Source organism: Zonotrichia albicollis, chromosome 17 (genome assembly GCF_047830755.1).
Source record: "Zonotrichia albicollis isolate bZonAlb1 chromosome 17, bZonAlb1.hap1, whole genome shotgun sequence".
NCBI lineage: Eukaryota > Metazoa > Chordata > Aves > Passeriformes > Passerellidae > Zonotrichia > Zonotrichia albicollis.
In genome coordinates this window covers 15,871,004-15,892,341 of record NC_133835.1, presented here as the reverse complement: position 1 = coordinate 15,892,341, position 21,338 = coordinate 15,871,004, and the positions used below count along the sequence as shown (strand labels likewise).

At 39.4% G+C, this 21,338-nt stretch overlaps 1 protein-coding gene across 10 annotated transcripts in view; it reads left to right on the top strand.

The window, feature by feature from the left end:
* The first annotated feature begins 1,090 nt into the window (after positions 1–1,090).
* The window catches only part of NCOA3 (nuclear receptor coactivator 3), a 95,441-nt gene continuing 75,193 nt past the window's right edge, over positions 1,091–21,338 (top strand). For 8 of the 10 annotated variants that reach the window (XM_074553897.1, XM_074553889.1, XM_074553894.1 and 5 more), the window contains exons 1-3: positions 1,092–1,107; positions 1,459–1,847; positions 8,782–8,821. The gene's annotated coding sequence lies outside the window, so the exon portion shown is untranslated. Of the gene's footprint in view, positions 1,108–1,458; positions 1,848–8,781; positions 8,822–21,338 lie in introns of all 10 variants that reach the window. The other 2 variants (XM_074553899.1, XM_074553892.1) reach the window with 1 other exon arrangement.

The following is a 21,338-nucleotide window of genomic DNA, read 5'->3' as shown; positions in this document are numbered from 1 at the left end:
AGCAAAATGTTATAATAGAAACTAAAATACTTCTATGTAACTAACTCAGAACATGGTGTAAAGCAATTTTTCTGTTTCTTATAACTGCAGACTGCCCCTACCAAGTGATAAGATAATAGTGACAAAAAGAGCTTAAGCATCCAGGAAGGATTTATGGACTCTTATCAGTGTTATCAGGGAGTGTGAAGCAACAGGATAAAACTACAGGAAGAAATAAAATATGTAGACCTAATTTACAGAACGTTCTGCAGACAAGTCAGAGGAGTTCCTGGAACATCAAAAAGTCAAAGGAATGTTTGAATAATGTGTAAGTTAATGAATATGCATGTAACCTCAGCAATGTAACAGTATATAGTGAACATGATTTTAAGCTACCTCTGTGCTCTTTGGCTGTGTGCTGAAAGCATCCCAGTGCTGGATTTTGTCCTTTTATCCTTTATTAAATTTTTAAAATTTTTAAAGAGTGAACTCTGTTTATCACATCAGTGAAGCTTAAGCAGATCTGCATCCAGGTGCTGGGGGATCTGCTGGGGGAGGCCATCGAGGTAAGTGTGGGGCTACCGCAGTAGAGGCCAAGTATTTCAACACCACAATAGCATAATCAGCAACATCAATTAATTTTGTGTTCTTCATGCAAGTCTCAGAGCTAAGAACGCTACCGGCCTCTACTAGCATTAATAATATGCATAGTAAGTGTTACTAGTATTAATATTTAGGTAAGAATTGTTAGTGTTAACGCTGGTAGTAAGTATGTTAGCTGGTGTTTACTGTGAAGCTCTGCTCTCCCACAGTATGACAAGATCCTGAAGCTGTCCTCAGGTGCAAAGTTAGGTGAGCACTGCTGTCCTTACCACGATCCTCCGATGGAGCCATGCTGCAGTGATGACAGCTCCAGGCCTAGAGGTCCCCTTGCCAGCTCTTTTAGCTCTTGAGCCACAAGCTTTATTTCACCGCCAGCTCTGTTCTTCCCGCAGGGGCGGGGCGGAGGGCGGTGTGCGGGCACCGCGCGGCGTTTGGACACGCGGGCGGCGCGGCGTGCGACGGCAGGGGGCGTCGCGCTGCTCGCGGTTCGCGGGCGGGGCGACGGCGCGAGGAGAGGAGCATGGGGTGGGACGCAGTGGCGGCGATGGGATTTGGGTGAGGGGTGGGCTTGATGGTGACTGATAGCTTTGTTGGAAGACTGCCTGTTTACCTAATTAAATCATGATCCAATTAACTCTTGGTTGTCTAATTTAACTGGTACTGTGGATGTGCGTAACCGTTGCAGTGGTTAATCGATTTCAGTATTAGATAGTGCCAGCTGAAGCACTAATTGGGCCCTCTATAGACTGTGAATAAAAAAAGAAGAAAAACTATATGTCTGGTGCAGCAGTAGAAAATTTCAGGCTCTAAGGAGTAAACATTTTTCTTTCAATCGTTATTCGAAGGGTTGATATTTTTTTTTTTTTTAATCCCAAGGAACCTAACACAGATACGGCATTTTGTGACCTCTACGAGCACGGAGCAAGCGCCGCGGGAACGCGCCAGTGGGTGCACGGAACAGGCAGCTTCCCCTGGGACCGCTTCCTCCTCCCCGTTTGAGCCCGCCCTACTGCAGAGACCGCGGCGATGCAGAGGCGACACCGGCCCGCGGGCACCAGGTTGAGCCTGGCGGCTCCGGCTGCAATCCCGGCGCGGACTACAAGTACCACGAGCTCCCGTCTGAGTACTACAGGTCCCACAATACCTCACGCCGCCTGGTGTCTCCGCGTCGGTCCCGATTTAAATCCAGACAGTGAGGAAAATGGCGGTGTGGGGCTGAGTGTGGGGGAGATGGAGATGTAGCTGAGCTTTGGCTGATTTCCCAGGTGAGTGGGGTTCGGAGGGAGGGAGTGGAGAGAGGGGAGTTCTTGTTCGCGTTTCCCTGCTTCTAGTGCTGGAGTGGGACTGGGATGGCGGAGGGAGAGCTGCCCCTTGCCGGGTAAGGGAGAGGCTTGGTGGGTGGCCTTGAGGGGTGGCTCTTTTCTGTCTTTCGCCCCCCTACTCAATATGAACGTGCCTCCCTGATGGGAGGACGAGGGCGAGCGTAGATGGGTTGTGTGTGAGTAGTATTCCCAGGGCTGGAGATGAGGGGATTCCCCGGGCCATGTGTGGCTGCCTTGACCTCTTTCTAGCTATTGTAACTTTACCGGTGAGTGAGTTTTGAAGGAATATTCCTGGGGCAGTGGCGGGGGATTGATGCGTGGACTGAAGGCTTCCCGTGTCGCTGTGTGATGCATATCTAAGTGTGGTGATTTTGGGTGGAGGTTCCTCGGGGAATACAAAGAGACCTGAGGTCGCTGCGGACCTGGCTTTAGAATCGTCTGACCCACGATTTCTCAGTCTGAGGCGAGGTGTGGGTGAAATACCTCGGTTAGAATGGCCCTCTCTACCATTCCTCTGGGTTTATCTGGTACCGAGGCGGTTCCAAAGATCTTGATATCCGCCTTCTCCTGGTCATCCTGTAGCCTCGGTAAGTTTTAGAGCTGACTTCTCTTGTCTCCTTCTTATCTCTGGTAATAAGAAAAGGAATGAAAAACACTCGAACTGAAAGGTTAATTTCCATGCCTCTTATCCATTTCTGACTCGTAGCTGTAATGAAACTGTTATTGAGTGTTGGAGGTGAGATTCCCACCCCCAACACACCACCCCCCCCCACCTCCCCCGCCGCGGCTCGGGTCGCATGCCGCCGTAGGTGTTACTGTTTCTGGGATATAAATAGGGTGATTATGAGTTAGAATGTAGCGTGAGGTTGAGATAATTCCCACGATTCTCTTTGGTTCTACAGTTGATTCTGTTTGTGGTTTCTGATCCTACTCTTAAGCACGGTCAAGTTTTCCTTTAAAAGCGAAGCTTCTCAATTTGTCAGCTCATATTCAGACTTATTTGAATCCTCAGTATCTTCTTCCTCTTTTAGACAGAGGTCAATAGAAAATAGTATGTTGGAGTCTAACTAAAATAACAAGACAAAACAAAAGAAAATTTGAATGTGTGAGGCACAGCAAATTCTAGTATATGGTGTCTGTAATACATTTAAAATGGATTCTTACAATAAGCTTAACATTTTTTTTAAGCTTCATCGCTATTGTAAAAATAAATATTTTCTCATGGAATATTTTCACCTTAAAATGTTCTGCTTCACATGAAAGAAAGTTGTATGTTCTGAATATAAAATGTAGCGTCATAGAAACAAATAGTGTATGAGTGAAAACCAGAGAATAAAAGCTTGGGTTTAGAAGAAACAGGCAAAATTGGGTCCTTTTGGGGGAGGGTTGGGCTTTTCGTTTTGTTTCAGTTTTGTTACTTTTGTTTTTAAAACAAGATTGTGCATTAAAACATTCAGTAATTACATTTACTGTTAACTGCTGTTACAGCTGCTGTTCAACTGACTGTTGCTCCTTCAACTCTGTTACTACTACCGGTTTGTTTTTTTTAACTAATACCAGTGGATTTCATGGATTCACTGCTGACATGTGAAGATAGAGGCTGTGGGACATGAGAAGTGATAGACAAAATAAGCCCAGCATTCAGCCTCGCTTTAAGTACCTCTCCTGATTACAGTGTGTTATTGCCGGTCTGATTTTATTTGGAATATGACTTGCATGCATTTTGGGCTCGTCTGTGGCTTTGTGTTTCTTTTAACTGTTCCTTTGAGGCCCTTGTTCATCCTGGCTTTGGATTTATTAAGTTGGAAGTTTTGCATTGCCTAGTTACCATTTTTTTTTCCATTCTATCACTGATGTATACCCTAACATATAGCTGAGACAAAATGCAGATTAGGAAGAAGAAGCAAATCTATTTTACAATGGAACCCTATATTTTGTTCATGATGGGTTTTTTAAATTAATAATGGACAAGAAATCACAATCACAAAACCTTCATTATTAATGCCTGTGGTAGAGTTTCCTAGAAAAGGGGTGTGTGTGTTTTTATTTTTCAAGAATTCTGAGAAAGAAAAAGTGTCTTGATTACAATTGCCTGCAAAATTAAACCATTTGTAGCATGTTAAAAGGTATTGGACACTAGAGCCTGACACTACAGGCTGCTTCAACTCCTGCATTTAAACGAGTCTCTCTTGAAAACGTGATCTTAAAGGACTGGACTACAGGATCTTCTGCATTTCATGTTCAAGCTTTTTCAGTATTAGAAATATCTTAAGTATTCTTCTGGCTTGTTTTAATAATTAAAAAAAATGGAGGGGAGGGGGAGGGGAGGAATAGAATCTTTTATGCCACGGATATCTGACCTGAATGCTGGGGCAGCCTGCCTATGTAGTTTTTTCATTTGTTTTTCCCCCTTTTGCCCCTGAGTAAATCTGTTGATGTTTCTAGATGTAGTGTATTAGGAAAGAGGCAATTGTAAAAGTATTTAACTGCTACTGATTTAAATCTGCTATGGAATGTGTTTCCACTCACTGTGATTTTTGTATGCTGCGTTTAGTTGAGTGAAGGTACATAAAATTATTTTGTGCATCATATAAATCAGAGGTATATTTCAGATGGATCCTGTTACTTTAATAATACTTAATTGGTGACTTTTTAAATTTACAGTTATGAATATACTGATTTTTGAAAAGTGAAACTAAATTACCTTGCCTTCAATCTCTTGAAGGATATATAGTCTTTTGTGCGCTGTATGTCTAATAACAGAATGCCCTGCCTCACTGAAACAGCCCAAAGTCATTAAAAGCTAATGTAACCGGGATTGGGTTGGGTGACTTTTGTTTTAATTGAAGGGTTAAGTAAAAGAGAGAACTGAACAATTTACTTGCACAAAACCCCAGCGAAATACATGTTCTCTCCAGTATTTTGGGGAAACGATTGTTCAGAACAGTCAGTCAGGGGTTCTCTGTTTATTTTGTGTGAGTCCAAAGAACTAAATAAATCTAAATCAAAGGTAGTATTCCTCTGGTTTTGCTTTGTGCACTCAGTTTGTAGTTCTAACGCTTTGCCAATTGCCCTATAGACTATATGAGCATCTTAACATTGCTGGGTTTTTTCATCACGTTCTCTGGAGGCTAGTAAGGCACAGGAAAAGGTAAACTGTGCTACTTGCTTTTTGCTGCTACATGTGTCAGAGGGGGTGGCATTCTATGTGAATAAACTTTTTCTAAAACCTTTTAGACAGACGTCTAGAAGGAGCATACACATGTGTGTGCCCGCACACACATAAGCAACCAGTGTGTGGAAATGCTACATTGCTCTTTTTGAATCTTATGGAAGAACTAGTAAAGGTTCAACAATTATTTTCTTGTATTAATAATGACAACTTTAAAATTATTTTCTATTCTTGGCAGCTTACATCTTAAGGAAATTATTTCAAACAAAAATTTGCAATGTTTTTTGCCAGTGATTTGGATAGGCTTTTCAGGCATCTTTCCCTGTAATAGTTTCTCTTTCCCCATAAAGGCTAGGCTAGAGAGGGTAGGTGGAAATGGGCAATTATGACTTGGTTTGCAGTTCTTTTTGTGCTTAGTCCATCTTTGCTGCCGCAAACTAAAGCAGACGTAGCAGCATCTTTTGTTATAGTACCCTCCTGGTCTCATCTTCCATGGTAGCCTTTTTGATGTTCAGAGTAGAGATTTCTGGCTCAATGGGCCAGAATATCAGTCAGCACATTGCTTTATATTCTTAGGTAGTAATTGAAAGAATCACCTCATAATCAGTATTTCAAGTATTTATCTAGTCATAGATTCAAAGATGGCACTAATGGCAACAAAAGGAAGCCTACTTTATCTGCAAACTGTTCACTTGATTAAGATAGAACAAAGCAAACATCTCCTGTTTACCTAGGATGTACATTTGATCCCCTCCTTAAAATTAGGAAGGCAGTTTGTCTAATCAGTGCACAGAAAACTGAAAAATAACCCATCTTCCCTGGCTGAAGTAGCTTTCAAAGATTTTTGTATTACAACTGTAGGTTTTCTATTCAACCCCCTAATCTTTGGTGATGTATGTTCAAGGCTGATGAATAAGTCTGGTAGAGGTGATGTATAGAACTAGTGCTAGCAAACTTGGCAGATTTGTATTGGCTGTGTGAGAGACAATAAGCAGGTGACATGGATGATGAGTGGGATTCAGGAACGATGGAAAATTGCTGAGTGCAAATTCGACTAAGTTGAAGGACAACTATTACTCGATCATTTAATAGGAACAGAATAGCTTGCGTTGTCATCCACTGTAATTTCTGTTCAAATATACAGCTACAAGGTACCTTTATCACCTGCTTTGTTTTCTCTTACCCATCTGTCTCTCTGTAGCTGAACCTCAAGTGACCTCTATCAAGATTAATACACAGTATAATAATATTTTAGATTGGCCAAGCAATGCTTTTGGTAGATGAGCAAATTTTTTTTATTCCCCCTCATCTTCGGTCTGCTTTATAGCAATGAAACTTTTGCTTTAAACTAAAGTCTGTCTAGGTAGAAGCGGAAGGTTGTTTGAGCAGTATATTTGAGACAACTTTTTAAAAAGCTCTTTAAAAGCACTGGAAATTTCCAGGCTTCACAAAAGAAAAGGAAAAAAAAAATCAAAAAAACAACTAAAAAAGCCCAAAAAAACCAAAAAAATCCCCACCCAAAACAAAAAAGCTTTTAGGGTCTGGTTTAGCATCTGCTTTGCAAGTTGCAAGAAGAGAAATATGAAACGGAACTGCAGACATTCTGGATGTCAGCCTGAGAAATTTTCCACTGTTTCCTTTAATAACATGTAGGCATGCCTTTATTGCTGGAATTCCAGTTAGGAATCTTTTTCTGACTGGAACTTCAAGCTATTTGGTGAGCAAGTGCTTGCTAAAAATCAGTTGTCAATAAATGAATTCTCATATGCGAGACTGTGCATAAATGACTCTCATGCTAAGTATCAACTACTGCTTGTATTAATTTAATTTCTTGTTTTACTGTGTTTACTTGTTTTACTATTTCTACATGATCACTGCTAGGTGACAATTCATCTTTTCTTGTTTCCAATGGTAATTCTGGACCAACCTTTCCAGAAAGGAGTGTATGCTGCTAAGCTAAAAATCTTAATTATCCTATCTTTAATATACAAAGGAAGAAAAACATTAGGAAACACATCTTTCATAAAAGAGTTAAACTTAAAGACTATTTAATGGTTATTTTTAAGATTATTGTAGTTTGAGGTACAATGGTGAAAATCAGACTCAAGGGATCTACAGGTTCAACCTCATTTGTCTACCTTAAAGCTCTTTTCTGTGTAAGTTGCTCTTATTTACTGAAAGCTACCTGACCTTTCTCCCAAGGTGTAGAGGACTCTGTACTTGGAATGTGTCTTGTCTTTCTGTCACTACAGATATTTATTGTTGGCTTATGCTGTTTTGAGTTAGGGCCTAAAGAATCCTTCATATATTGGGTTGAGGTTTTTGTTTCCTTAAATACTGAGGTGGGAGTAAGCAACATCACAACAAGCTCTTGTCTTACTAGTATTAATTGAAAATACAAAACCAGAACCCTTTAAATGCACATTAATTTTGTCTTTTTAAGACAGCATAGTACATTTCCACAGCTCTTGAGCCAAGTCAGGGCCATTGTGCTTTCTTTTTTGTTACTTTTCTTTGTTGAGCTACTTTTTTTTCTTTTTTAATAATTATATAAAAATTCAATATATGCCTTCCTGACTGCTCATAATCCTTTCTCACATATTTACTGCTAATGAGAATGCTGATGACTAAAGTTAAAAGTGGAGCATGTTGAACTTGACATGAACCTTAATATCTTTTCCAGCTTATGTAAGGATTGTATTGTGAATTGTGTATTTTTTAATTGGTTGCTTGCTGATGAAAAGTACTGAAATTACTGCCATTGCTTTGTATATCTTTTGGATAGCTTATATAAGTTTACTTTACAAATTTGATAGAAAGTTAAAGCTTGAGATGGATTTCTAATCCATCCAAGCTTTTCTAAGTCTTAGTGAGACTTTTTCTCAAATGTAGATTTAGTAAGTACAGGTTGTAATTCCAGTCAGAGTGGTCACCAAAGAAGTAGCCACGGTGACTTAAGAGAACTTTCTTTTCAGGGTGACTGACTGAATATATCCCTCTCATTTGGTTTAGGAGACTTGTTCTTACTCCAGTGATAGTTTGGCCTTTATTCCTAGTGTTTTACCTAGAGAAGAAGTGGTTGTGCTGTAGCCAATAGATCTTTGTTCAATTTTCCTCTACTCAGTAAAATAAAAAAAAGTAAATCTGAATTAATTCTTCTGTGACAGAAGACAGACCAGTGCTAAGTAGTGTACCAAAAGAGTGATGCCAGTGAAGAAAAAGGTTAAAAGATTGAAAATACTACATTATTATACAATCATACTATGCTTTCCTCTTGAATATGAGTATTTCTGGTATATGCAGTAAATGAGTAAAATGGACTTTTACTTGAGTAAAATGGACTATGTTTCTCTGTATTTTCAATAAGACGGAGTATTTCCAGCTTTTCTCTCCCTTTTTTTTTTTGTGTTGGCCTTACAGTACAAGGCTGATCTACCCAAAACCACAAGTGTAATGGGAAATCAACAGGAGGAAAGTGTTTTTTCTTCACTCATTTCAGTTATTCTCCTTATTATTAGATGGCAGGGTTAAAAATAAAAAAAGGCTACTTTCAGATAGTGTAGCTGTCTATAACTACAGAACTGACTGACACAGAATATCCAGCAGCTAGAAGACTCAGTTGTTCTAAACCAGGAGATTCCTGAACAGTAGATTGTTGAGTTTTGAGAGCATGCTAAAACACGTTCATATGCTTTTTCTTTCTAGGTATTCCTACTGACTTCTGCTGTAGCGAATACTGTGCTCGGTAAGTTTTGTGTCACAACCACTTTGTTTTCTCTGCATCAATTCTCATAAACTATTGATATTTAGGGAGTTAGGAAAAGGAGAAAATAATGTCTATTCCCTTAGAAAATTAAAGGTGTTTTTTTTAATGTTCCATACTAATATGGTATATAGTTTGCTGTCTTCCACCTCACTTGAGGAAATGCGTGATATGACCTGGCCTTGGTATGTTTCATGGTATCTAAGACTGTTAGGCTTTTGGGGAATACCTGGACCATTAAAGGATGCTCCTCCTAAGATGTGGGATACACTGTATCCTTGTGCGTATATATCTGCCTTTGTTTTTTAATTCTCTCTATCACTAGTACTAGAGTTTTCTTCTTCCTGAAGTAACCGGTAACTTTGTTCTAAGCAAAGTATTCATGTTATTTTGAAAGACTGATGATGAAACAGGATTTCTTAGCTAAATCTGTTCTGGGCTCAGTGCAGACATAATGCAAATCACTGATTGCTATTGTTTGTTTGAGGTTTGGTCATAGCTTCTGGGGCAAGCAATTTAGCCTTCAATATTCTATTAGACTGATGTGTAAGCTTCCATACCCGTTGCTGGAGAGTAGCAAAACTGAAAGCTTGTCTGGACATTCTATTCTGTGGGATTTTGGTCTCAAGAAAGGAAGAGCCTTCTTTGGAATAATCTCTCGTTGCAAGTTCAACCTCTATGTTCTGCACTTTAGCAGGTGCCCTGAAATAGGTGAGCTGGCTTGGTTAGAGTAAGGTGGGGTTAAAGCAAAATGAAAAAAACGAAAGGAGACCGTTGAAGGCAAACCTTTGGAGAATGATCCCTTCAAAGGACGGAAGAATTTGTGGGTTTTTTCAGATAGCTGTGCTCATCAAAACATCATAGGTCCTAAGCCATGTTTTGCAGATGGATGACACACTGGGGTAAATAGTATGAGGTGGAGATAAGTATGAGTCAAGTAAGGAAGATAAATAACTTTTGGTCCTGACTGGATGCGGGCACTTGTCTGACCATATTCTGTCATAAACCTACTTTTGATGAAAAAAAGATCACATATCTTAAAGAGGATTAATGATATCAGGCTTAAGTTTTGTATGCTCTTCCCTTGTGTTCCCTCCATGGTGTGCTGTGATTATCCTGTTAGTGTTTGTACATTGTTACTTATAGGCCTCGTCTATATGAGAATCTAACAAGTTTTCGTACTGGTGAAAGCTCAGGAGTGAGGCTTTGTAGCTTTTTGAACTTTCAATGGACTGTTAGGTACATTAAAAAATATTTACTGGACCTTCAAAAGAGAAGCTATTCTATGCCCAGAGACAATTATTAGTAACCTTTGTCCTAGTAATTTTGACACTGCCCAAGAATATGAACTTCTGACTGCAGCGAACCTAAACCTAACTTCCCACGCTGTGTGGGATGTACTGTAGAGGAGGGTCATTCGCTGGACGAATGTAGTGTGGCATTTACTGATCGGAAAACGCATTGCATCCATCACGCTTCGTAGCCGATCTTCTGCAACTGCATGACATAAATGCATGACCATGCGCTCCTCAGTTAGTTACTATGTTTTATTTGCTTATCAGATGCTAATATGACCACTTTTCAGTGCAGACATGGCTGAATACTAACTTTAAAGATCAAACAGTGACTCTCCAGCTCAGTTTTGTTGAATGTTAGATACAGTTCAGTCGGTCGCCTTGTATGGGAACTAAAAAAAAATGCAAGGAAATGTAAGGAAAAAATAGTAATAAAAGAAATTTACAGCTCTGTCCTGGCATTTCCACCAGTGCACTATAGAAGAGTACATAAAGTTTGCTTCCTGATGATGTGAAACTGTACAACTGTTTAGCCATTTATCAGTAAACAAGGAAGGAACTGGATCTGAAACCATTATAAATGCTTTTGGTACTTGAAGAGGAAGGATATCATCCCATCTGGTTTTGGTAGTTGTAGACATCTTGTACTAACTTCCAGGATGGTTGCTAATCTTCATAAAATTGCTTCAAATTTTCGAATTTCTGTGCTATTGTTGATAGCGTCATTTGGAGAGTTCTGTGGATAAACATTTCTGTTTGAGAAGTGCCATTTGTGTAAAAACTTTCATGAGTAAGACTGATTTTCTGCCTGCCTGAGGAGTCCTTGGGAGCTTTATGTGAGATATGTTGAAAAATGACTTTTTAGTGGAAGTAAAGATACTGCTTCTTTAATAGAATGTTAGAAAAACTAGAAGCATAAGGGTTTTATGCAATGGAAATTCCTTGTAAAGAATAGAAAAGTTTGGACCAAAAAAGAAAAATCCAGAGGGCAGTGAGAGGCTTGCTTAAAAGCATGACATTTTTTCTCATAAATGGGCGGGAAAAATGGTAGGAGTTAATGTTGTGGTCAGGATTTACATACCCTGTGTCCAGTAAAGATGGGACTATTGATGTGTGTATGCAAAACCTAAAGCATGCACGATATTAATAAAACATACCTCTTAAATCAGAACCAAAAAGAATGTGGTAATATATCTTAAAATTAAATAAAGTAGGATCAATTGTAATGTTACTTTTATATCCTCGTGGCCCATTGTTATAATGGTTTATCTCAGTATGTTACGTACTACATCCCAGTTTTATCTCTGGGCTGTAGTATGTAATTCCCTGATGACAGTGTTTTACTGAAACTCATCGCATAATTATGCTAGCATCAATCCAAATACCATGAGCAAAGTCAGTGTTGGTCTGTCAAGGTTTTGTTCAGTCAAGCATAAAAAAATCTCTCAGGACAGCGATTCTGTAGGCTATCTGAAAGTGGTTCCGGTGTTCAATCACTATTTATAAACAGAAACTTAACTTGTTGCAGGTAGTAAAGCTTGCCAATTGCCCTTTTCCTGTAGGCCTTGTAGGACACTCTGTGACTCTCCAATTTCTAATACCTCTCTGGGTGGTACTACTCTGCTTTATGTAGTATTAAGCAAAGATACCAACCTCTGAGCTTTTTCCTGTTTATTACTCCATCTTGCTTAATTTTTAAATAATTGAGCCCGTAAATCTAAGATTTTATTTGACCAGAGGAATGCACAATATCACTTCGGCTTTGTTTGGAGCAGTAAATTGTAGCAGATGCTCTGTGATAACCTGACTGTATTGCGGAAAGATTAATTAAACTGATTTGGGGGGATTCTCTTCTGTCGTTATTTTGCAATTTCACTGCAGGTACTGTATCTACTAAGCTCTGTTCACTGTGAAGGAAATATGGTACAGAATATGATAAAGAAATAGAGGAAAGGGGATCCTAATTAATGGAATGCTCAGATCTGTTGGTATAACAGGGGTAGACACTGATTTTGCTTCAAATATTGAATGGTAGGCATTTTTGTTGAACTAAATACCTCCTGCAGCCAAATGAAGTGTACCTGCATATACTCAGACTTAATCAGATTGTAATTACAGCATCAAGATTGAAACATTTCCATATTTCAAGGACAAACTGGTGCCAGTTTAGAACTAGAGCCTTTGTGTTAACTAGCTATACTTATTCCTTTCAAATAAATTAATAATAAATAAGCACTGATACTATGCATGGAAAATGTGAAATTTTTATTTCCTTTCTTCAGTAGCTTATTTTGGTTTTAGTAGTTTCTGATCTTGTACTCTCAAATCTGAGAGTCAAGTTTTGTCAAAGACTCATTAACTTCATTTACAGGCCTTTAATTATTATTAGATCAGCAAATACCAAAATCTAATCTTAAAGACAAAGAGGATGTGTGTTTTTCAATAAATTTTTAAAAGAATCTATTTTAGCAGCATGACAGAAAAAGATACTAAGTAGGAGTCTCAGAAGCATTCTTAAGACACCAGGCATTTAACTGCCCTTAAAGCCAGTTTGTGTGGATCTGAGTAGATTCATGCAGTATGAGACCCTATAATGGAGAGATGCCTTCCCCCCTATCTTCCGCCCACAGCAATCAAACACTTTTTCAGAATATGAATCTACATTTTTTTAAATGTCATGTTTCTGCTGTAAAATAATATATTTGCTGACATTATTTCTATAACTTACTTCTCGTGCAAACACATGAATAAATGTTCATAAGTACTGCATCTGCTGACTAGCAAAATGTGCCAACGGCAAGGCGATGTGATTTATGGAGTACATTTCTTTCATGCTCATGGGCCCACCCTTATTGATGGGTGTGAATATATTCGTTGTGATCTGTCATAATCAAGACAGTATGTATCACTGTTGTTTACTCTCCGCTGGAAAATGCCCGTGTGTTCTGATTTGAATGTCACTGGAGCTCTCTAAGTACCCATTCTGGGCAAAGGCCAAGTTAACATACAGGTCCTTGACAGACTTCCAATCTTGATTTATGACATGATTATCTATTACTATGTGGTAAATTGGAAGTGATTGCTGTGTTACTGCTCATGAGACTTTGTGTGGGATTGGACCCATCAGGTCCACAGAAAAGACTACTAATAGCCTTATTTGTCTGTTGCATCAACTGTGCAGTGCACTGTTTCAGGAATCTGCTTAAATTAAGAATATGCAACAAGGATTAAAGAAATCTCGAGAGGTGGAGCTGACAATACTATTTGAAGTTTTTTGAATGACCTCACATCCTTAGTATTTTCAGTGTAAGTTTCTGTATGTCTTTAAAAAGCTTATGGAAAAAATAGTATAATGTGCCGTAAGGAAATTTCTACTCTGTTTGCCAGCAAGGTAGTTATCAAGCAGGGCGCTGCCTTGGCTGCTAAACTGAGTGTGCCTTCTACTCGGATTACTTGCTGGAGGGGCAGGAAAGTGGGTTTCTAGCACTGTTGGATGACATCTCCAGCTACTGTTCTAAATGAAATCTTGAATTAGGAGGGAGGTAAGGGTGGCCTTTGTTAAGCCCTTGATCCTGCTGCTGCCTCATGCTTTGTGGATGCTGTGTATGGGTGAGGCAGTATAACCTAGAAAAATGTCCCTGTTCACTAGCTGCTGTGCTGCCAGACACTTGAACTGCTTTGTAGCTGGTTTGTAGAGAAGTTGCTCTTGGTCCTGGTAGTGTAGTGATAAAGCATGTTCTGTTGTGTCAGCATGGAGAAGCTGTGCAGCAACAGAGCTAACTTGGTTAGATAAAATACATGAGGATCTTGGCCACTGGTTTAAAACAAAACTAAGCATGTTAGAGTACTTTAAATAAGGCACTTGCCAGCTATACAGATATCTTAATTGGAGCAGCAAGATAAAGTTCAGTTTGTTTAGACATTCGACCAGTTTCTCTTCCAAAGCTTTAATTTCTTGGACTGACTAAAAGGTTACACTTTGTTCAATAGAAGTCTACTCATTTTTCAAACATCCGAACCAAAAAGTAGTTCTGAGGTGTATGTCAGAGACAGGCATTAAAGAATTAGGGCAGGCTGCCGTGATGGGAAATGTTAGGCATCCTTAAACACAGATGTAGTTGTGCCTGCACAGGCACTGATATGCTGTAGTTTATTTTTCTATTTTAGGCAAAGATGCCCACCCAAAATTAGCAAGGTTCCTTTCTTTTTACTGCACCAATATGTCAAATCTAAGTTTCATTCAGTAGATCGTCCTAATTTCAGTCTCAATCAACAGATGAAACATCTGTTGCAATGCTGGGGTGTATCAAGGCTGTTTTATTAAAGATGAAGTTGAGGGTGAGTGTGTGTATGTCTGTGTGTCCCCCGATATCCTTGTGGAAATGTCTGTTGATGTATGGTTTTAAATGTTTTTCAGCAATAGATTACTTCCACCCTGCTGCCAATCTGGTGCTACAGATTGTAGAAAAAACAAAAATAATACTTTTTCTGTTTGATAGGGTCTTATTTTCATGACCTGTTAGTTTTAACAGGGAAGGGCAAACTACATCTGATTGGCCTCATGCATAATGCAAATGTGGCACATTTTAAAAACAACCTATTTTAAAATATCTTTACAGGGCTTAAAACATTTTTGCACATTACAGGTGAACACGGTTTACTTCTAATTGTTTATGTAAGCTAGGTACAGTCTTCAGAAACTGCAAAAATGCAGGCTGTAGACTTCTGTAAAGAGTTTGCATGCTTTCCCAAAATGTCTTTTTCCTAAATGACTTCAGAATAGGACAGTATAGGTTGGGTGGAGCTGCACAGTCTCAGTAAGACTGAGACATGCCGTTAATTCAAGGACAGTCTCTTACTAGCTTCATGAACTGCATGATACAACAAAGAAAGAAAAGAAAAAATAAGACTAAAAGATATATTTTTAAGGAAATTATATAGAGTTTAGTAAAGGGTTCGCAGAATTAGTAATTTTTTGCAGGTTTGGTGGTGCATCATTGTGTATCTTGTTTGCTTGGAACAGTAATTATGCAGACTCAGACTTCATTTATTATTTTACTTATGTAATGATGTAGTAAAAAATTCCAAATTTTACTTGACTTTAGTAATTGGTATATTTTTGGAGACAGTGCTAGCAACTGCCAGTATTGTCTTCCCATCCCCCCGCTTTTGAGTCTAGTTTACTTGCAGCTGCAGTAGTAGGCATCCTTCTTTCAGGAAGTGACCTTGACTTGTATTAATCAAATTCAGAAAACACAGCAAAACTTCTTGGTAACATGCTGACTTGATATAAAATTTTATAGTATCCATTTTCTTCTAAAATGAGGCCATCGTACAAAAAGGGCATTCATTTATGATACCTTACTGTAAAATAATTTCTCTAAAATTATGTAGTATTCAGAGAAGGCAAAACAACAAAACCAAGCTGCACTTTTTACTGAGAAGAATGTACTGAGAGCTTTTAATAAAAGTAACTAAGTCTTAAATTAGTATTGGCAAAACTGTGTCCTAATCTAGCTAAGCTGTGAAAATACAGCATTATTTGATAGCATTTTCTGTAGTGTCTTTCCATTTTTGAACTACAGTGGGAAAGCTTGGTAGTAGGGCATGAACTCAGTCACCTAAGATCTTATGATGGCTTCAACTCTCTAACTTTGTTTTAATCTCTTCCTGCATCTTTTATTAGCGTCTCGCAAGGCATTGCACTTAACCTCATAGTAGCTGCATTAAGCTGCTGCTGTGCCTATTTGCATAGATTAAAAAAGTAATCTACCTGTGTGGGTTCAAGAAATCACTGTTTGACCTTGTCCACCAGCTGGAAATTGGTTTTCTTTGGCTGCTCCGAAGTGGAGTGGCTGACTATACCTGAAGCAGGTTTTAAGAGGCTTCACGTGACTATCTTATTGCCAAAAACTGTTTTGTCAATTGAGTCGCAGAAGTATGATTTGCAAAAGTATGGTTTACATAAGTTTGACTGGAACTGTTTTCAGCTGGCATAGCTGTTTTGTAAGAGTCTTCATCCATTTTCTGGACCTGTATAGAGGTCTGAGACCAGAGTATCTTTCACCATTACAAAGTGCACTGAAGGCCTTTAACATTCTGGGTAAGATAATTTACTGATTTTGAAACTGCATGTTGATGGAAAATTAGTAATACTGCCAACTGACTAATGTTTTTTTCCACCTTAGGTTGTCATGTGCATTATCTTAAACCTTCTACCTTGGCTTCAGGGTTTGGAAAACTGAGTTGTGTTTTCATCCGCATCCTTACCATGAACCTTTTCTATATGTCGATGGCATATTTACTCATTTTACCTCTTCACAGTATATTCAGATTCTTGTCAACCTTTCTGCACTGTGTTGGAGATCAGACTATCCCAAAACACATGCCTCCAAATGTTTCTCAATTTGACTGCCTCCTGTTTTGAAATGGTTAGTTCCATGTGTTTTACTCTGCAAATGTATGCGATGACTTGCCATTCTACTTGGTATCAAATCAGAGCTGCTAAAATCTCTAAGGAAGCCTATGCATTTCTGCTGTATGGAATCATACTCTTAGGTTACAAATTCTAAAGAATTTGCCTGAACTACATGCTTTACATACTTCCCTTCATGCTGTCTTGTATTATGGTGTTTGTTGCTGCACTGAACTGAACATCTTCACAGGAGCTTTAGTCCTCTTTCTTTGCAAGACCGATGAAGGGGTAATAAATCTGTTGCTCAAGCATAGCTGGACATTTGATTTTTTTTCAAGTTCAAATGCCAAAACACGAACATAGATTGTGTCTTTCAGATTTGCTGTCATCAACATTTTCACCAATCTCCCAGAGAAAAACCTGGTGGCAGCACAGATTTTGGGGTACCCCTTCATGGATTGATTCACCTGGGTCTGTAGTTCCTGGGGTGAAAACTGCTTTGTTAGTGATGATACAGTGGAACAAGAAGCCTGTTTTGTGTTTGTGCTCTAGTTCTGTAATAACATGAGTGAATATGCATCTTTCTTTTTCAGTGCTAAACCCAGACATTCTATTACAAATCTCATGGCCAGAGCATTTTTTACTTTTTTGTAAAGTTTTTTGTTTTCTTTTGCTTTTGTTTGTTCTCCTTTGCAAGATTTTGAAGACCTGGGGATTTTTGTAACTAAGAGCCATGACTTCAATGTCCATCCTTCAGGGAGTAGATGATGTCCTGTTTTGTAGTCAGCATCTAGAAGCAGGCTATTATGACTGGTACTGTGAGGACTAGGCAGCAGTACTTCTTGGGCTGCCCGGCCTTATGCCCACAGTACTGTGGATTCCTTGTTTTTCGTGAAGCAAAGTAAATTACTGCAGCTCTGGACTGCTCATTCAGAATCTTTTCTGACAGTTTTGTGTTGATGCTCTCCCTTCCCTTTCTCAAGGTCGTTCCTGTTTGCTGGCACAAACAGGCGGCTCGTAGCTGTAACACCTCCAGAGTTAAGTGATGCTTTGATAATGCCTACTATCAGTTCTAGCCCTTTGCTTACTGCCATGGTTTTCAGCTAAAGCGGGGGAAGGGGGCCCTACTTCTGCAGGCCTCAACTTCTGCCTCGCTGCTATACGGCTTCGGACGACTCCCCTTTCCTTTTATTTCCGTGCTGAAAGCAATTCTCAGTCCGGAGGAGGCTGCTGGGCGTTCTGCTGCTGGTTCGAAGGGAGGGGAAAGGGCGGAGAGGCCCTTCTCCCTAACTGTCCGCTCCCTGACAGGGGCGGGCCGGGCCGCAAGGAGTTAAGGGCCGCTGCCGCCCGCGGTTCTGTCTGGAGCCGCCGCATGCTCATTGGTTGCAAAAAGGTGAAATTGAAACCACAGTAAACTTTTGACCCTGTAGCAGTTCTTGTGGAACGCCTTCCCCTTGCCAAGAGCTGAGGGCTTCTTCCCCCCCCCCCGCCCGCTTCCCCCTTTTTCCTGTATTTTTTTTTTCCTCTGTGATCATGCTGTGCTGCATGCAGTCTCCCGGAGGGGAGGGGAGGGGGAGGACGAGAACAAGCGAGTAGTTTGCTTGTGTGCCGCTAACGGCAAAGCTGGAATTTGCCTTAAAGGCTACTACCAGCTATCTTCTGAAAGTCCCATCGCTACACAAGTAGGAATCAGTTGGGTTTTTTTTTCCAGTTTCCAACATGTTTCTGTATGGTTGAAGGAAAAACAACCCAACTACAAGCAACCTACAAACTGATGCTGACCATCGGGGCTGATTAGAAAGTGGGAAAGGGAGGATGAGTCACCCGGTACGATGGTTTCAGCGAGCTTAATAAACACTATTAAATTTTTTAAAAGATTGAAGTGATGTCTCCTTACTGAAATCCTACGTTGGAATATCTCAGTATTAGAACTTAGTTCATATGTCTGTGAATTGAATACATATTTACCTAACTCCTTTTCTATTCTGCATCTCCCTTAAACAAGAAAGCCTCCAACAACTCAGTCTGAGAGACAAGAATTGTCAGCTGAACTTCACTGCCAAATTGCGAAGTGTCAGAGGCCTAGAGTAGCCAATGCTAGGAATTTTTATTTAGAGTGTGACTCCAGCAAATTCTGGACCAAATTAATGTGTGTGTCATTTTCATACTCTGCAGATTTTACCACAAACCTGAAATATCTGTGGCCGAGAAAATTCACCTTCCCCTTTGTAGCTTTGCCAAATCAGACAAGTTATAGCAGCATTACATTTTTGATGAAGTATGAACACGACATTTAGTTATTTCACATTTCTTTCCCCTTAAATGTGTGTCTTGTCACTGACAAAAGAATCACTGACTTGATTACTGCATCAGTTTCCATTTCCTCCCTCACTGACTCATAGGCGCAGGTATGGCCACCTGTTCTTGCTGGAAAATTAAATTTACTGAATGTTAAGTGCCACTTAATCAAGGAGTTACTCAGCACCTTACCTAGAGATAACATTCAAAACTCTTTCTCAACAAAGAAACCTGATGCCTGACTACTTCAGTCTGTTGTTTCCACATCTCTCCTGTCTTGTTCTTGCAAATAGTTTCATCGGATTTATATAGCGTGTTCATTTTCCTAATTAGAGATTAGGCTGAGGAGGTACCCACAACTGCTGTGATTTGGACTCTTTAAAAATTGAGTTCTGTAAGCAGTTTAGTGCTAAGAAGTGCTTACTTTACAGCAGTGTTAGTAGAGTAGGACAGAATTGTGGTGGTTCCGTGTGAGCTTTTCTTGTAGTGCTGCTTTGTTCTTAATGCAGCTTTTTCTGGGAATTGAGGGAGTCTCCAGAAGCATTGCCAGCAACATCGAGGGAATGATGAATATTAAGTGATTAATAGCGGACCCTCTGCACCCTCATGTGTGCAATTCTCCTTGCAATTGCAAAAGAAACGTGCCCTGACATTGATCGTTTGTGGCCTCCCTGTTTATTCCAGCTAGTGTACCTAAGCAGCAGCTATTATACAGTTTCTTTTTCCCCACTCCCTGTAATTTGTTGTTCTCTCCTTCCTGTGCCTGTGCACATCCTGTCTGATTCTCATTGTCTGTTTCATGGCAGCTCTCCTGCCTTCACAGTGGAGCTGCACATCATGTTGCCTATCACAGTAAAATGGAATAAATGCTCTTCTAAAGGAGAGTGAGTAACAACTCACTCTCAAATTAGGAATCAAATTAGGAATCAATTCTGAACTCTATCTCTCAAGCATAATTTATTGTGTCTTAGACTTCTCTTGCACACTTGCATGATTGCATTGTGATAACATTATGTGTACGTGCCTTTTAGTGGTAAAAATCCGTGAACTCTAAAATTGTTGCTGCAGATGCCAGCAGAAGGGTGGGAACTAGCAAAGAAAGTAACGCTAATACTGAAGCTGCAGAAGCACAAATTTCGTTAGCCCTATAAATCCTATAACTGCAAAGGACCCCACTGCGGAGAGTGGTTTTGAAGGTCATTATTGAGAGTTAACTGCTGATACTGAAAAATCGCTAGTGTAACCGTTTCCTGTAATGAATATGGCTGAAAAGAAGGGAGTCATGGATACTATGAAGACATTTTGTAACCAAAAAGCATTAAATGAGCAGTCACAAACTGAAAATATGTGTCGGCGTTCTCTACTGCTTGATTCTATGTGTTAATTCAGAGAAGATCTTCATGTTGGTTTCATCTCCCCACAATCCAAAATAGGGTCTTGCCAGCTGCTTTGGAGCTGCCCTATTAGAATTTTCTCCCCCACCAAGGTTTCCACATGATGAATGAGAAACTTAAAGAGAAGTTCCTGCCATGGTGTTTTCATCTATTTTTTTCCCTGTCTAGAGCAAGCAGCTTTCTATCTAGAAAGCAATTTTCTATCTGCTTTCTTCTAAAAAAAGAATGGCAAGGTGATTTAGAGGAGATACTAGGGCACAGCTTCTCATTTTGGAAAATTATTATATGTTCCAATATTCATCAGAGCTACTATAGTGTGCTTCAGACTTCTGCTGGTTTATTAAAGCTTGGCAGTTTCCCCTAGATCAGCTCCTCACTGTCATGCTGGCATAAATGATGCTGGAAAAGAGTAGACATGTAGTAGTTGGACCTCAGATTTTTGCTAGGTTTTAAAACATTACCATTGTATGTGTCTTTTCTGCTTTTATATCCATTTCAGTTGGTGGTGAAACTTACTACCTGCAGTGTGATGGTTTAATTGTGGGATGCAATAAGTGGCTTTATCTCAGCTTCTTCTTCAATAGGTTTGTCTCAAAACTGTCCTGTCCACATCCTTGTTGCAGCTTTTCAGTGATTAGTGAACACTTGGTCTTCTGCAGCAGTAATGTCTTGGGTTTCTGGATTTTAAATACTTTTTTGAAGAGCATGTTTATAGCAACAACTTACTGAAAGACATTTAAAAAAAATATCTATTCATTTTTATACCTCCTCTGCCAATATAATAATTTTTCTGAGTTCTCTTGTGATATCATCAAGATGCAACATGAATAGACACAAGAAATTTTAAGCTGTAGACATTTGAATTCCCTTGAGGACACATGTCCATACCCACAGTCTTGTTTTACAGGAATCACTGAGAAATTTTTTTTTCTCCTTTAATGTACAAACTAGTTTGTAGAAAGAAAAGTTTTGATAGAAAAGTGGTGTGATCTTGGTGAAGCAGACCTCCTGCTGCAAGCTGTGTTCCACCTGCATTTCTTTGAAAAATGTAATAAAAATGAGGATTGGCTCCTATACCTGAAAGGACTTTATGCATT